This window comes from Carettochelys insculpta, chromosome 8 (genome assembly GCF_033958435.1).
Source record: "Carettochelys insculpta isolate YL-2023 chromosome 8, ASM3395843v1, whole genome shotgun sequence".
Classification (NCBI taxonomy): domain Eukaryota; kingdom Metazoa; phylum Chordata; order Testudines; family Carettochelyidae; genus Carettochelys; species Carettochelys insculpta.
Genome location: NC_134144.1, coordinates 55,254,575 through 55,270,209, shown reverse-complemented (window position 1 = coordinate 55,270,209; position 15,635 = coordinate 55,254,575). Strand labels below are relative to the sequence as shown.

The following is a 15,635-nucleotide window of genomic DNA, read 5'->3' as shown; positions in this document are numbered from 1 at the left end:
CATAATAACCTCGGTGTACAAGGTGATAGGAGGGGATGAGCCACTATTCAAGGTATGGGGGTGGATGGCTGTGAGCCCTGGCACCCATGGCTACCTCTCTCATCCCAAACGCGTAGTCCCCAATGGGGCAGGAAGCACGGTGAGGTTGTGGTGTGCAGCCACTGGCATGTTCTCAGCAGAGGGAGTGGGGGCAGGTTCCCAGGGTGGGGGCTTGCCATAGAGCACTGTGGCCAGGAACCAGGTCCCCAGGTCTCACAGGGCCACCACAGGAAAGCCCTGGGAAAGGAAGGCAGGTAGGGCCTCAGGAGCAGGGATGGCTCAAGCCTCAGGGGCAGAAGGGATGGCGGGGGGCAGGATGAGGGGGGCAGCAGGGACTGTGGGGGGTGGGAGAAGGGGTGGCAAGGAGATAGTAGGGGGCAAGGGGAGCTCCACGAGGGCCCTGCCCACCTGCTGGAGCATCCCCATCACCCTCCCCCCATGCCTCCCGGTGCCAGCACAGGTCGTCCGCCTCCTGGGCCAGGCTCCTCTCCATCACATCGTTTTGGTGGTGGAGGGTGGCCACATATGCCACTGCATCCTTCACCAGGCTCTGGCGATGGACCCTCCATGCCTGCTGAGCTGCAGCTGCATGCAAGGGTCATGTCCTGCTAGGCAACTTCCTGCTCCTCCAGCTTGGATGCTACTTGTGGGCCGCAGGCTCCTCCGGTACCCCTTCTGTCCCCAGGATGGAGCTGCTATAATACAAGAGGGGATTAGCGCCCCAGCCAAGCCCTGCATGGCAGTCCCCTGTCCCCTCTGGGCACTTTGCCTGGGCTGGACCTGGGATGCCCTTGTAGCACAGGCTCATGGCTCTGGAACAGTGGCCTGGGCAGCCCCTCACCTTGGGGATGCCGCCATCTGTGAAGGGCCCCACCTGGGAACAGGGCACCAGGTGAGAGGGGTGTAGTTGGGCACAGAGGGCTCTGCCCAGGGCACAGTTTGGCTGGGTGTGGCTGGGCACCCTGGCTTCCCCCCTGCATGTGCAAGGGCTCCCATGGGGAGCATGCAGGGTACCCTGCAGATTGCCTGTGGTCCCAGGATGCACTCTGGTGTGGGGCATCGGGGGGCATGGTACATTGTCCTCCTGCATGTGCTCCCATAGGGGGATGCCCCATGTGACGCACTTACCTGGTGTGACCTCATATAGGTCCAGGGATGCCCAGCTGCACATGGCCCAGCTGCTAGGCCTCGAGGCAACAACTATCACCAGGGACCCCTTGGGGAAGGAGTCATCTGAGGGTCCCTGGGGCTAGCTGGTGGTCTCGCCCTCCTCCCTGACCTCTTTGGAGGAGCCGCTGTCGTCCCACTCCAGTGCAGCAGGGGTGTCTGTGGCTGCCATATCCATGAGGTGGTGAGGTGTCATCACCCTCCAAGATGTCAGCAGCTCCCTATAATTGGGAAACCTGGAGGGGCTGGCCCTGGTGCAATGGCTGCTGTCCCTGGTCCACATTTATCCCTGGTGAAGTTCTTTAATCTCGCACCAGACCTGGCTTGCTGTCTGGGCAGGATGGCCATGGGTGGCCAGGGCTGTGGCCAGGCAGACATGGACAGTGGCATTTTGCTGGTGCCCCAACGTGTCCCTCAGGATGTCTTCCTCACATCAGAGTGCAGTCCTCCTGCAGCTCTGGCTTCATGCAGGCTGGGGCTCTCTTCTTCTGGGGCTGGTCCGCCTCCGGGCTGCCATCATCCAACTCCCCGGGTCTGTCCTGGGGGGCACAGTGGGGCTAGCTGCTGGCCATCTGGCTGCTGGCCTTTGGGTGCAGGGTGCCAGCATGTTGCATGCTGCAGCTCAACAAATGCTACGAGCCTCACAGCTCCTGCTTCCTGCTCTGGGGTTTCTTGCAGTTTTAACTTCTGCTGGAAACAGGTGCCATAGAGCCCCCAGGGGCTCGCTAGACTGTCTCCAGGCTCCAGCGGGGAGCCACCATGGCAGACTACTTCTTACAGAAGAAGCGGTCCGTAAGCATCCACATGTGCTATCTTCTGGAAGACGTTATTCCCCTCATGGAACCGACATTAGGGATCTGGAAGAAGTGGTGTGTTCTTCCAGATTCCTTACAGAAGAGCACCTTACATGTGTGGATGCTCCCCAGATCGGCCGGAAGAAGCTGGTATTCTTCCAGAAGGTCTGACGTGTAGATGCAACCACGCCATATTACTTTGTTTTGACTCCTCATTTTTCTGCAGGCTAATTTTAGCTTACCAGTCAGTGGAAGACAACAGTGTTGTCATGTCCATGCAGGGATGAAGTCTTTTTATAAATAGATTAGATTAGCCCTATTTATAATTCATATAATATTTTTTGCAAAGAAATCCACATGTAAAAATCTAAAATATATATGGCCTGAGAGTCAGGTGCTGTTGTGGTCTAATACTAGACCTGATACCTATCAGCAGCCTGCAAAATGTGGATGTTAATCACTTAACTTCCTAGGTACAGCTCTTCTTTACCCAGTTGTACTAAACATTTCCTGATTTTGAAATATATTACTGCTAGACTCTTTCAAAACAGAAGCAACTTCTGTACAATCACAGTAAACTATATATTTGAGCAATTATACCAAGTCTTTGGTCCTGCTGTTGTTGCAGTGGACTAGACCTGATGATCTCTTCAAGTCCCTTTCAGATGTAGTACTCTACGATTGTACATCACACCCATTATGGAAGAAACTAAAACTGAACAAACCTTCTGTCTGGGAATTCCTAGTATTGTGACAGATTTTTATTACATTTATTGGTCATCTTACTGGTGACTGGCACATCCCAATCTGTTTACTGAAGCCATTTGACCATGGTCGTATGCTTAAAAGCAAATACACCAAATAGCTCAATTCAGAACCCCTCCCCTATGCTTTCACAGAAACATAATGTCATCAGTAAGGTTCCATATGTAACTTCAACAGACCTGGGTTGCTAGCACCCAGAAGAGAACCTGCAAGCATAGGGTCTAAAGCCCTGCACTCTACCATGTGAGCTAAAGGCCAGCTAGTGCTCAGCCAATGCTGTAGAAGCAGAGATTTCACTCACCCTAGATGAGGTGGTGCCTCTGGGTACTACACATACATGAGGTGTCAATGACACTGTGAACTCTTTGGGGTTGGGACCAACTTCAGCAAATCTGATTGGGGCTTTTTGGGACTAGATCAATACAATTAAACAAATCTTTCCACTGCACCCATCAGCAGCATATTGCTGTGTAATTAAAGGACCCCAAACTGTGATTAGCATTCCCTTGCACTTGGCACAAAGAAAAACAACACAAAGATATCCTAGCCGCGTCTACACATGCATGCTACTTCGAAGTAGCGGCACTAACTTCGAAATAGCGCCCGTCACAGCTACACGTGTAGGGCGCTATTTCGATGTTAACATCGACGCTAGGCAGCGAGACGTCGAAGCCGCTAACCCCATGAGGGGATAGGAATAGCGCCCTACTTCGACGTTCAACGTCGAAGTAGGGAATGTGCAGTCGTTGCGCGTCCCGCAACATCGAAATTGCGGGGTTCTCCATGGCGGCCATCAGCTGAGGGGTTGAGACACGCTCTCTCCAGCCCCTGAGCTCAATGGTGGCCACGTGGAGCGGCCCCTTAAAGGTCCCCGCCCCCTCCCTTTCTGTGCAGGAAGCTGAGAGAGCATGCAGGCAGCAGCAATAACATGCGGCCAGCCTTCACGCTCTTCATCAGCCCCAAGAACCCCCCAGTGCACCGATGGCCGCCCGGCAGCCCCCCCAGTGCCCACAGGGGACCCCCCCCCAAGGGGAGCCAGGGCAGCCAGGCTCGCAGCCAGGCCGGCAAGCGGCAGCGGGGCCCCTCCTGGACGGAGGCCGAGCTTCGGGACCTGCTGGGGCTCTGGAGCGAGGAGGAGGTGCTCCAGGTAATGGGGAGCAAGGGGCGGAACGCGGATGCGTTTGCTCGGCTGGCCGAGGGCCTGGCCTCCCGGGGTCACCCTGCCCGCACTCCAGACCATGTCCGGAGTAAAGTCAAGGAGCTGCGGCAGGGTTATGCCTGGGCCCGGGATGCGGCCAGCCGATCTGGGGCTGCCCCCATCACTTGCCCCTTTTACAGGGAGCTCAGGGACATCCTGGGCCCCCAGCACACCTCCTCCCCTCCGGCCACTCTTGCCACCTCGGCTGAGGAGCCCCAGCAGGCCCCGGAGCCGGAGGCTGCCCTGGAGGTAAGCCCCGCACCCCAGGGGCCCCCCCTGGAGCCCACCCCCGGGGCATCGCAGCAGGAGGAGGAGGAGGAGGAGAGGGACTCCTCCTCCGCTGAGACGGGGCTGCACATCCTCCTCCCATCCCAGAGCAGCAGCCGGGCGTCCGCCCCCCGGGTGTCCCCAGACCGTGGGAGTGGACCTACAGGTATGTACCCCCCCCGGTGTACACCCCCGGGGTTGAGGGGCGGGGGTAATAGATATGTGGCCAGGGCCCTCCACATGCCCAGATGGCCATGTCCCTCACAGGAGTGCATCAGCCCCTGCCCCCTACTCCCAGCACAACAGTGCCATGCCCCATCCCCAGGGCAGGGGGGAGCGGAACCTCTAGGGTCCCCCGGGAGGACGGGGTGGGACACCCCGCAGCAGCAGCAGCTGCAGCAGCATGTGATGGAGTTGGGGGAGTGCAAATGCGAGACTCAGGCTAGATATGAGCAACAAGCTGAATAGCTCCCAGGGGCAAAGGATGATCCTGGGGCTACAACTGGCAGGTGACACCTCTGCCCTGAACAAAGAGGAGGGAGGAGCCGAGCTGGCTTTGAATGGGGGGAGGTGGGGCGCGCAGGTAGAGGCTAGGGGAAGGGAGAGCTGGAAGGCAGCCAGCCTGAGGAGGGGGAAAGCTACACCCCAGAGGGGCACCCCTTGGGGTCTTCTCCCCAGGACGGGTTGGAAGGACTGTCTCTGACTGCTGTACTGTCACTCCTGGGAGAAACTGGGCATCTGTGGCCTAAGAAACCTCTCCTGTCAGACCCTGCTGAGTGTAGTGAGAGTCACTCCCGCCAGGGGACGGGGTGCAGTGCAGGGGGACCCGTGAACCCCATCACAGCAGCATCTCCCGGGGACAGGGATGGGGAACCTGCAGCACAGGGGTGGGGGGACAAGGGCCATGGCTCGGGGCCCACACTAACACCTGTCTCCACTCTTCTTCCCCCCCTCCTGTGTTCCACAGCTGCACCATCAGAAGGACCGGAGAGCACCAGCAAGGCTTCAGTGGTCCTGGAAACCCCTCCAGGGCCATCGCTCCAGGCAAGCCCCTCGGTGGAGGACCGACCGGCCCCACAGCGGGCAAGACAGCGGACCCAGCAACTCCACACGGCGGCGACGGACCCCCAGCTGCTGGCCATCCATCATCGGCAGCTGGAGGTCGCGGAGCAGCGTCTGCGGGTGGAGCAACGCTGCCTCCAGCTCCAGGAGCGGGCGCTGGCCTGGCGCCAAGAGGAATGGGGGGCCTACATGGATACGTTCAACCGCCTTGTGGACTACCTGGCCCCCCATGCCATGCCGGCCGCCACTGCGCCCACCCTGAGTGCTCCACCTGCCGTGCCACCCGCTGCTCCGCTCGTCGCCGCGCCGTCTGCCGTCGCCCCACCACCTACCACCGAGGGCCGGACCGCCAAGGGACACCTGGGGTCAGCTGAGACTCGCCGGACGTATCTTCTGGTCCGCCCGGCCCCCAGCCAGCCCCGGACAGGGCTGCGGCTGAGGCGGGGCTCCCGGCCGCCCACCCCCAGTGCCGGACTATAGGGGCGTGAGGCCCAGGATGTGCCCCCCCCCGTATATAGTTTTGGGACTTATTTATTTGTGCCCCCCGTTTGCCCCCCCCATGTAAATAGTTCTCCCCTTCCTTGTAATCCCTGGTTTTCTGTTTTTTGTACATATAATATATGCAAACTTCTTTACTATTCACTTATATAACAGTTTAGTTAGAAGGTCTTGTATATAGTTTGTTGTTATTAGTTAAAAAAACAGTTCAAAGAAAACCAGTTTCACTTTACTAACAAGTGCGTGCTTTTATTTGTCCAGGAAAAGTGTGTGTGGGGTGCTGTTGGGTGCTCCGTGGTGTGGGAGTAGGGGCAGGGAGTGTTGTGGAGGAAGGTGGGGGGCAGTGGGGGGCCTGGCAGAGTTCACCCCGTGGCCTCATCATCGAAGTGGGCCCGCAGGGCCTCCCGGACCCGGGTCCCTTCGGGGTCCACCTGCCGACTGGGGGCAGCGGGTGGCTGCACATCGGCCCTGCTGGCCTCCACAGCCCAGCCCTGAAAAAAGGCCTCCCCCTTGCTCTCCACCAGATTGTGTAGGGCGCAGCAGGCACCCACAAGCTGGGGGATGTTGTTGGGGCCCTCATCAAAGCGGGTCAGGAGACATCTCCAGCGCCCTTTGAGGTGGCCAAATGAGCGCTCCACCACCTGGCGTGCCTGGTTCAGGCGCTGGTTGAAGCACTCCTGGCTGGCAGAGAGATGGCCCGTGTACGGGTGCATGAGCCAGGGCCGGAGGGGGTATGCCGCATCTGCGATGACACAGAGGGGCATGGTGGTGTCCCCCACAGGGATCTCCCGCTGGGGGATGTAGGTCCCCACCTCCAGCCGGCAGCACAATCCCAAGTTCCGGAAAACCCAGGTGTCGTGGGTGCTGCCAGGCCAGCCCACATAAACGTCCTGGAAACAGCCCCGGCTGTCCACCAAGCCCTGGAGGACCACTGAGTGGTAGCCCTTGTGATTTATGTAGCGTCCTCCACTGTGTTGCGGGGCATGGATGGGGATGTGAGTCCCATCCAGAGCCCTGAAGCAACTGGGGAAGCCCAGCGTGGCAAAGCCCGCGATGGTGGCATCTGGGTCCCCCAGCCTCACGAGCCTGTGGAGGAGCATGGCGTTGATGGCACGCACAACCTGCAGGGAAAGCACATGGGAGAGCACCAATGAGGGGTGAGCAGGGTGTGCGTGGCCCTGCCCTGCCCGGGCCCCCCTGCCCTCCCCTCCCCTCCCCTGCCCTGCCCTGCCCTGCCAGGACCCCCCTGCCCTCCCCCCTCCCCGTGGGTACTCTTACCTCCATGACGACAGCCCCGACAGTGGCCTTGCCGATGCCAAACTGCTGGCCCACGGATCGGTAGCTGTCTGGAGTGGCCAGCTTCCAGACAGAGATGCTGACCCGTTTCTCCACTGGAAGGGCATGCCGCATGGCGGTGTCCTGGTGCCTGAGTGCGGGGGTGAGCCACTGGCACAGCTCCATAAATGTCTGCCGGCTCATCCTAAAGTTCCTGAGCCAGCAGTCATCGTCCCACTCCTCAAGCACCAGCCGTTCCCACCAGTCGGTGGTGGTGGTGTGGCTCCACAGGCGGTGGCGTGTGAGGCTGGGGGGGGCGGGGTGCTGCACAGTTGGGGGTTGAGTCCAGCTCCCCTGCAGGCTGCTCCTCCTCTGGTGTGGCAAGGAGGTGCTCAGCTGCCTCCTGCATGGCATGGATCAGGGCGAGCCCTGCTCCTGCAGGGAGGGCTGGGTGAACCTCTGGCTGCTGCTGCTGCTGGGGGTCCATGACTGCGTCGCTCGAGGTGTGCGTGCCTATGGATCTGCAGACCGTGTGCTGTGCAGGCTGAGTGTGTCTGGGAGGGGCCCTTTAAGGGAGCAGCTAGCTGTTGCCCTGGAAGCACTAGTCCACCCTGTGACCCTGTCTGCAGCTGTGCCTGGCATCCCTATTTCAATGTGTGCTACTTTGGCATGTAGACGTTCCCTCGCAGCGCCTATTTCGATGTGGTGCTGCGCAACGTTGATGTTGAACATCGACGTTGCCAGCCGTGGAGGACGTGTAGAGGTTATTCATCGAAATAGCCTATTTCGATGTCACTACATCAAAATAGGCTACTTCGAAGTAGGCTTCACGTGTAGACGTAGCTCCTGTGTCCCAGAAAATCCATAATCTATTTTACATTGTACAACATATGTGTATAAACAGATGAATTAATTGTGATGATGTGACTGAGGGAGCAGCAGAACTCAGAACATTTCTTATTCATTTAATTTTCTAGCTTCCTTTACCCTGCCCCACCCTTCTGTTATAGATGTGAAGTGCCTTTTTGTCTGGATGTGGCTCAGAACTGTTGCTAGGCACTTGTCCAGGCCTCCTTGTGCACTGTGCCAGAAGACTCATTCAATGCGGTGTAAAAATAATTCTTAACAGGACATTATTAAAGCAGCAACTAACCAAATAATTAGGCAACTGCAATGTATAAGTGCTCCTACAACCTCAATTATTGACAGAGAAATAAAGGGAAAATAAATTTCCCTGGGCTAATAACATCATCCTGGTGTAGTAGAGTGTGGGGGATGCTGCTACCAGAAGGGAAATTACCTAATAAGAAATATTGCATTCTGTAGCCCTGCTTCTCACAGTTCTGGGGCACATCCAAAGTAGTGAGCAACATAATCAGATCGGGAGGGAAGAAGGAAAAAAAAAACATACAACACAAAATGTATCCTAACAAATTTATTTTTGGACTACCTTATTCTGCTCCTTCCTGATTCTGCAGTTGAAAGCAAACTTATCCTATGGAATTTGATAAATATACTGTGTTAACTTCACACTGCTGCTCAGCACATTTTGTTCAGTGAGGCTCAGTCATTCCCAGCTCACAACGCTGGTAGGGACCTTGTACATGGAACCTTGATTCACTTTAAGAACATATTCTTGATATTTTGTGTGTCATCTATGGCAAGATCTTAATATCTTATTTGCCACAACTTTCAGGCTCTATGTCCCTGGCATTTTGGATGGAATGAGACTAACACACTACAGTGATGATGTGTACTCTAAATACTGGTGATTTAGTTCTAGGGAGAGCTATTTATGCCACAACCTTTCCAATGACTGCTGATGACAGACATAAGACAGGAGAACTATTGCCTCAGAAGCATGGAACAAAAGAAAACACCCAATCAATCCCGGGCAGAAATGTTTCTGAAGTTCTGAGGATAACATTTGCTCAAGAGAAGCGCAGCATGGATTTGCAAATCGGCAGAAGTGCTAATTCTGAATCCTTGTATTTCAGAAGGATTAACAACTAGAAAAGTAGACTGCAGTCTTGTCTAATGTAGCCATTACGATTAACCTTGACTCCTAAAGATAATCAGTTGAGGAGTACAATGTGTATGCACAAAGAATACTAAGGCTGGTACCTATTTCCCCCTGGTGCTTGGTTGTAAGATTCCAGGATGTTCTCTGAATAAATATGATTTTCTGGTGGAGTTCTGTCTTGGTACCAAAAGTGAATCAATGTGGCTAATAAAAAATTCCTAACATTTTTCATTTGTTTTTGAATGCCCAGGCTAATAACAGCATGTGCTTCTTATTCTGATGATTTAGGGTTTCTCTTTGAGGAGATACAGTTTATTCTGCAAGTGCAGTCTAGATTCCTTAGCTACTTCTATCAGGTCCCAAAATGTTTCTACTGGGTGAGTGAAGGACTAGAAGGACAATGTTCAGTGCACTATTTTGGCCAAACTTTTACATACATACAAGATTTCTGCTGCCTGGTACATTTTCTCCCATTACTTATGAGACATTTCAACCTTGGGTTACTTCCCAGTTGTGCAAAAGATATGTATTCATGGTCCTAGTTCATAATACAATACCTGGCCAATAAGGTTCTGGAGGAAAATTTCCCTTTGGGCAGATTATTGACTAATTGCCTACTACAGGATTTCAGAATCTCCATCCGAAGTACCTACTACTAGGTACCATCAGAGACAGGATACTGGCTACAGCGTTAAGTTTCAGGTTTTTCAGACTCACCTGACTGTATTGCCAATATGAACTAAATGGATATGTTGCCTGAGATTGTGAAAAATTGTAGAGCACAACTGTGAACTAAATAAAATCGATGCTTTCCTTTTAGTAGGTGAGTGTCCATGATTCCCAAGATATGTCATCTTCTGGTTATGCACCCCTATTAAGATGCTTGCTTTCATAGTGAGCATGCAAGGGTGCCCTCACAAATTAATATTCAGACTTCATTTGGGAATTACATATGAATTTGGATTACACTATGGTAATGGAAAGGAGAAATGAGATATAAAATAAAAACAAAGTCAAATATGATGTTATTTTAAAACTACACAGCATATTTAGATTTTTTCTTACGCAATTAAGAATTTCCTTCACACAGAAATATCAAGTTAGGCTCGTAATACTCATAACACAGTTTTACATTGTTATAAAATAAGAATATCCCAGCTATGTATTATATTTTAATCATTATACATAAAATAATAAATGTGTGAATTTGAATTGTACTTTAACTAGACCCTTTTCAAATGGTGTAATAAAGTAAATTGTGACTTTGAGTTTTACAAAAAACATAAAACACGAATAGGATTATTAAATTTCATTATTAGCAAGTAAGATAAATGGAATGGAAAGTTATGATTCACTTTTTCAAAACTACAAATATATCTAAACATGTTCACTGAACCTTATTAGGAAGAAATTGTGCTGTGCTTAGCTTCAACAGTATCGTGAAGAATAAAATCCTAGAGGCAGGACTGCAGTTTTGATATGGTAAACCTGCAGGGGTTTAACGAAGAGCTCACTGATTCCCACAAGACACATATCTCACTTAGAAGTGGCTTTCGACATTTTATTAGCCCATTTTCTTTTCCTTCTGAGGTCACGTTTGCAAAAATTTAGAACCACAAAGCAGCCTATCTCCACAGCTTTCAAGTCAGACCTTCTATGATTGTGCATAGGCATCACACGCTGTGTGAGATTCCACATGAAGCATCGTCTGAGTTTTCTCCTAAAGTTACAGAACCATCCCAGACTAAATTCAGGATTAGGGTCCTTTTGTCAAGCAAGGTACTGAGGTTGCAGAAAAAAATTAATGAGGAGGAGGGGCATATTCACATGTATATCTATGCAGTCACCAGATCCTCAAGTGCTAATCTCCAGGGATGGGGAACACACACAGTCTTTCAGGTGCTCCTAGTCTCCACGGACTGAGATTATATGTAATTCCAAAATCTCTGATGTGATTGTGGGACTATATCAAGCAATCCCCCAGAAAGGAGAAAATAAACAAAGCATCAGCTTTCTATAGCTCCAGGAAGTCTTGTGCACCTTTAAAATGTCCAAAATCCTATCAGGAGAGAGATCATTCTAGATTAGTCCAACGCCTGCACAATTGTTGCTTCTCTCAACAACCAGGGGTTAGAAATTCATTTCCCAGCCTTCCACTCACATACAATGGAGATAATTTTTCCTGGGCAGATGTAAACTTAGCTTCCACCAGAGTGTTTCATATAAAAGGGACACTAAAACAGATGACAAGTATCAGAGAGGTAGCTGTGTTAGTCTGTAGCTTCGAGAACACCAAGAAGTCTTGTGGCACCTTACAAACTAACAGATATTTTGGAACATAAGATTTCGTGGGCAAAGACCTGCTTCATCAGATGCATGAGTGGGGGGGATGGTTTCAGAGGCGTATTTAAAGAATGGGGTCCCAGAAGAAGGGAGGGCCATTTCCACCTTTCTGAATAGACTTTGTCAGCTCTGGCCCTCCCTTCTTCTGGGACCCCATTCTTTAAATATGCCTCTGAAACCATCCCCCCACTCATGCATCTGATGAAGCGGGTCTTTGCCCCCAAAAGCTTATGCTCCAAAATATCTGTTGGTCTATAAAGTGCCGCAAGACTTCTTGTTGTTCTTAAAGTGGATGGCGATCTAGTTCAGCAGGTAATCCAGACAGAAATCAGAGTCGCATCTGAATCAGGAGATATTCAACCTAATAACAAATACATGTAGTCTTTGGAACCTGTTTGGCAACCAGAAAAGCTAGACAAGTATATCACAAGAGGTGCACATCCCATTCTCTACACCCAGATGGTCCACTTCTGTTCCATGTAGTCTCAGCCCCAAGGGAGGTGATTTTATACATACATACATACATATTTTATATCTTGCTAGCTAGCCAGATAGATAGATAGATAGATAGATAGATAAAGAATAAGCAGATATGTCACTCTTAGCGCTCACCTGAATGAGATAGCTCTTAGACCTAACTTAGTTGACTGGGAGACTGGACATAACATGAGCCCATTCTCCATGAGGAAAAGGAAATCCCAAATGCCATAGGTAGCAGCACGCTCAAAGGGTGGCAGTCAGGCACATCCCCTCCAGTAATAGTCTGAGAGTCAGAACTCCTCCAGTCTCAGAGTTGTGGCAGGGTGCACACAACTCTGACCTTGGTGGGAACTGACAGCTGCTCTGGCACTGGGGCTAGGGTGGGGCACAGGGAGACAAGAACAAGCTCCTCCCAACCTCAAGGTCTCCATGAGGAAGGGAGGGCACAAAAAGTACCCTTTCAAAGAGATGAAACTTTAATTCCTGTGGATGCCTCTGACTTCATGTTTTTTCTCTAATTGTTATAAGTATTATTTTGGCTTACAGACACATATTTCAGCTATAAAAAGGAATTCCTCTATTTGGTCGTGATTCAGCACACAGTTCAAGAATCCCAGACACACAAATATTTCAATTACCCTAATTTTGCTTCAAAAATATCTGAGCAGAGAATTTTTGCCTAGCACTTTGCCTTATCAGATTTCCAATCTCAGCAGTGTCCTATCGAGAACATCTGGCTCCCTAGCTTTCAGAATTTCTCGGGGTCTCAGGCTAACCAGAATTCAGTAAGGTCTTTTTCCCCAAAGTGAGAATGGCTCTTGGTGTGTCACGTGTTCACAGATCCCCTTTACACTGTTGACATCAGTCACTCCCTTTCACTTGTCCACCAGAAAGAGTTGCAGTCACCTTATCTAGGAGAATTTCAGAGATTGCAGCATTCTCTCTACTACTCCATACTGCATTTTCTATAAGGATAAAATAGTTCTCAAAGTCTTTTATACTAAAAGTGTTCACACTTCATGTTTCAAAGAAAATAGTCTTTCCTTAGTTCAGCCTAAATCCCTGAATCCTACAGTGAAAAAATACATAATCTGGTTATTTGTAAAGATCTATTTAAAGTTTACTGAATCAAACAAGATCAGGATCAACGTTTGCTTCTATTCTCCCAAGGCCTAGGCTTCAAAACAACTATACAATCTTGGGCAGAATGAATAAAATTGTGCATTGTGGAGACATACAAGACCCAGGAAGGGCAGTTTTTTAGGGAAATAAAGCTCAGCCTACAAGATCCCTAGCTAGACTATAGGCAGAAAGGATGTCTGCATTGACTGGATATTTGCAATGCAACAAACTCTTCTTCTATGAAGCCATTCATTAAAAATCATAATTTATTTCCTATCCTCTGCAGTGGCTTCCTTATGTTAAAAGTTGGTGCACATGCTGGTTTCAAAATAAATGTCTATTTGGATATTTTCTGTTAGGCTGTGTCTATGCTAGCCCCCTTCTTTGAAGGAGGCATGGTAATCAGCCCAAGCGGGGAACAGCAAAGAGGTGCTGTGATGCATATGCAGCACCTCATTAGGCTAATTCTCACCACAACAACTTCAAAGTTGTTTGGGTACTTCGAAGTTTTGGGAGTAAGGGCACTTCAAAGTTGTGCAGTTACTTCAAAGTGCCCACAGCTACATGGCATGCTGGCGCTTCAAAGTTTGCAACTTTGAAGTTGCTGTGGTGAGAATTAGCCTAATGAGGTGCTGCATATTCATCTCAGCACCTCATTGCTATTCCCAGTGTGGGCTGATTACCATGCTTCCTTCAAAGAAGGGGGATAACGTAAACACAGCCTTCTAGAGTAAATTTCGACTTTTTCTCTGTTTTTTTCCTAAAGTGCTATGTAATACCTCCATGTCACTAATTGTGGGAAGCACTGAACTGCAGAATGAAAAATTTATTTCCTGCTGATTTCCTTCCTACCTGCAGCATTCCTACAATCCCATTCTTCCTAGTGGAATAGGAATACAAACAAAGGAAATGGGTCTTGTTTTATTCTTTATTTCCAATCCATATTTAAAAGGGTGTAAGCATTTTGTATATGTTTACATAAGTGGTAATTATTAATTTTATTAACATCCTGTGCTGTGGAATGATGCTGCTGACAGACTAAATGAAGAGACATATGCAACAGTAGCCAGCCAACTCAAGATCTGCAGTGAAGTGATATAACCCTGCTATCACACAACTGTAGGGAAATTTTAGCTAAGAAATATTTAGTTTTGTCTGGAAAAGTCAAGCTATACTGTCATAGGTTAATAGAGTATTAGTACACTTTACAGAATTCTTTTTTATTCCAATTTCAATAATTAAGGCTAATTTTTATCTTTTCCACAATTGTAATTATTTAAATGTTTACAATTGCTGGCAATTGGGAGCAGACATATTTCAGAGGACCACTGACAACTGGACTGCAGGGGATTCCCTGAATATCACCCGAGCCCAAGAGATCTATGTGCAGCATATAGAGCAAGAATGCCATCCTGGCCTGGCAAAGCAGAGACCCCTAGACAGGGTGGCATAGACGAGAACAAACTTTTGCCCTAACCACCATGGAGAGCAGGACCCCTCCCCCAGTGGAAAGCCAGAGCTCTGCCACAACATGCATATCTAACCTGTCTAATTAATGAACAAAAATATGTGCATTGCAGCTGAGTTAATGTTATCATAAGAAATATAAAGATTTAGAATTTCCTGGACATTTAGTTGTGAAATATATAAAGTGAATTTTCTGGAGGCGGGGGCCTATTGGAGAGATTTGTCACATATAAATATTTTCTTTTTTTCTAAGAAAATGGAAGGATGCAAGTGTCAATTTAAGCTAGTCTGCAAGTTGTTAAAACTATGATTGGAGCATATGGCTCATTGAAAAAAAATTGGGTGGCAGGGAGAAGAGTTCCCACACTTATTGTTTAGCTGCTACATTTGTCCTTGAAGCTGGATTTACAAGGCAGTGAGTCAAAAAAGCAACACATGAAGGCAACATAAAAAGAAAAAACATAATTTGCATTTTTTAAAGGCTGTGCTATGTGTTTTCATGACACACATACATTTTTCTTTTGCACTGCACAAGACTGTTGAAATCTGAGCAGATACCTAAATCTATGCGATATTTCAATATTCGTAACATTTATAATTCAAATTTTTCTGAAAACAGCAGTCTATTACATCATTTACAGGATATTTCTCTTTTGATGTGTGCTTTCTTTTATCTCTCACCCACCCACTCATTAATTTCTGAAGCGTTTCTCAGTCAGAAATACTATAAAAAGGGATTTTTAATGGACTTTTTTTCAATGTTAAAAAAATAAAATACAAAAACCCTCATGAAGCTGTCAAATGAGTCAAGTTTTTACCTCTCAAGAATGTAAAAACAGGAATTTACAATCAAATTTCTACATAGCCGAACTATAACTTATAACAGGCATATCAGAATGATAAATTTTACATAGCACTGCACTTTAGGACATTAGCCATTGTGTTTTAGCAGAGGAATGTTTTGCTTGTTTCATTGTATTTAAATATAAAATTAATGCCTTTTAAGCATAGAATCTGAAACGTGAACAACTAAATTTATAATAATCCATGCATACATGATCTGTATAATGACACTGAGAGTACACTTATAACATCTAGAGAGAGTACCAAGCTGGCAGGAGTTTCAAGGATTTTG

General features: G+C 49.0%; 1 protein-coding gene across 1 annotated transcript in view; it reads right to left on the bottom strand.

The window, feature by feature from the left end:
• LRP1B (LDL receptor related protein 1B) overlaps positions 1 to 15,635 on the bottom strand; it is a 1,349,009-nt gene that overhangs the window by 325,215 nt on the left and 1,008,159 nt on the right. The window lies entirely within an intron of this gene.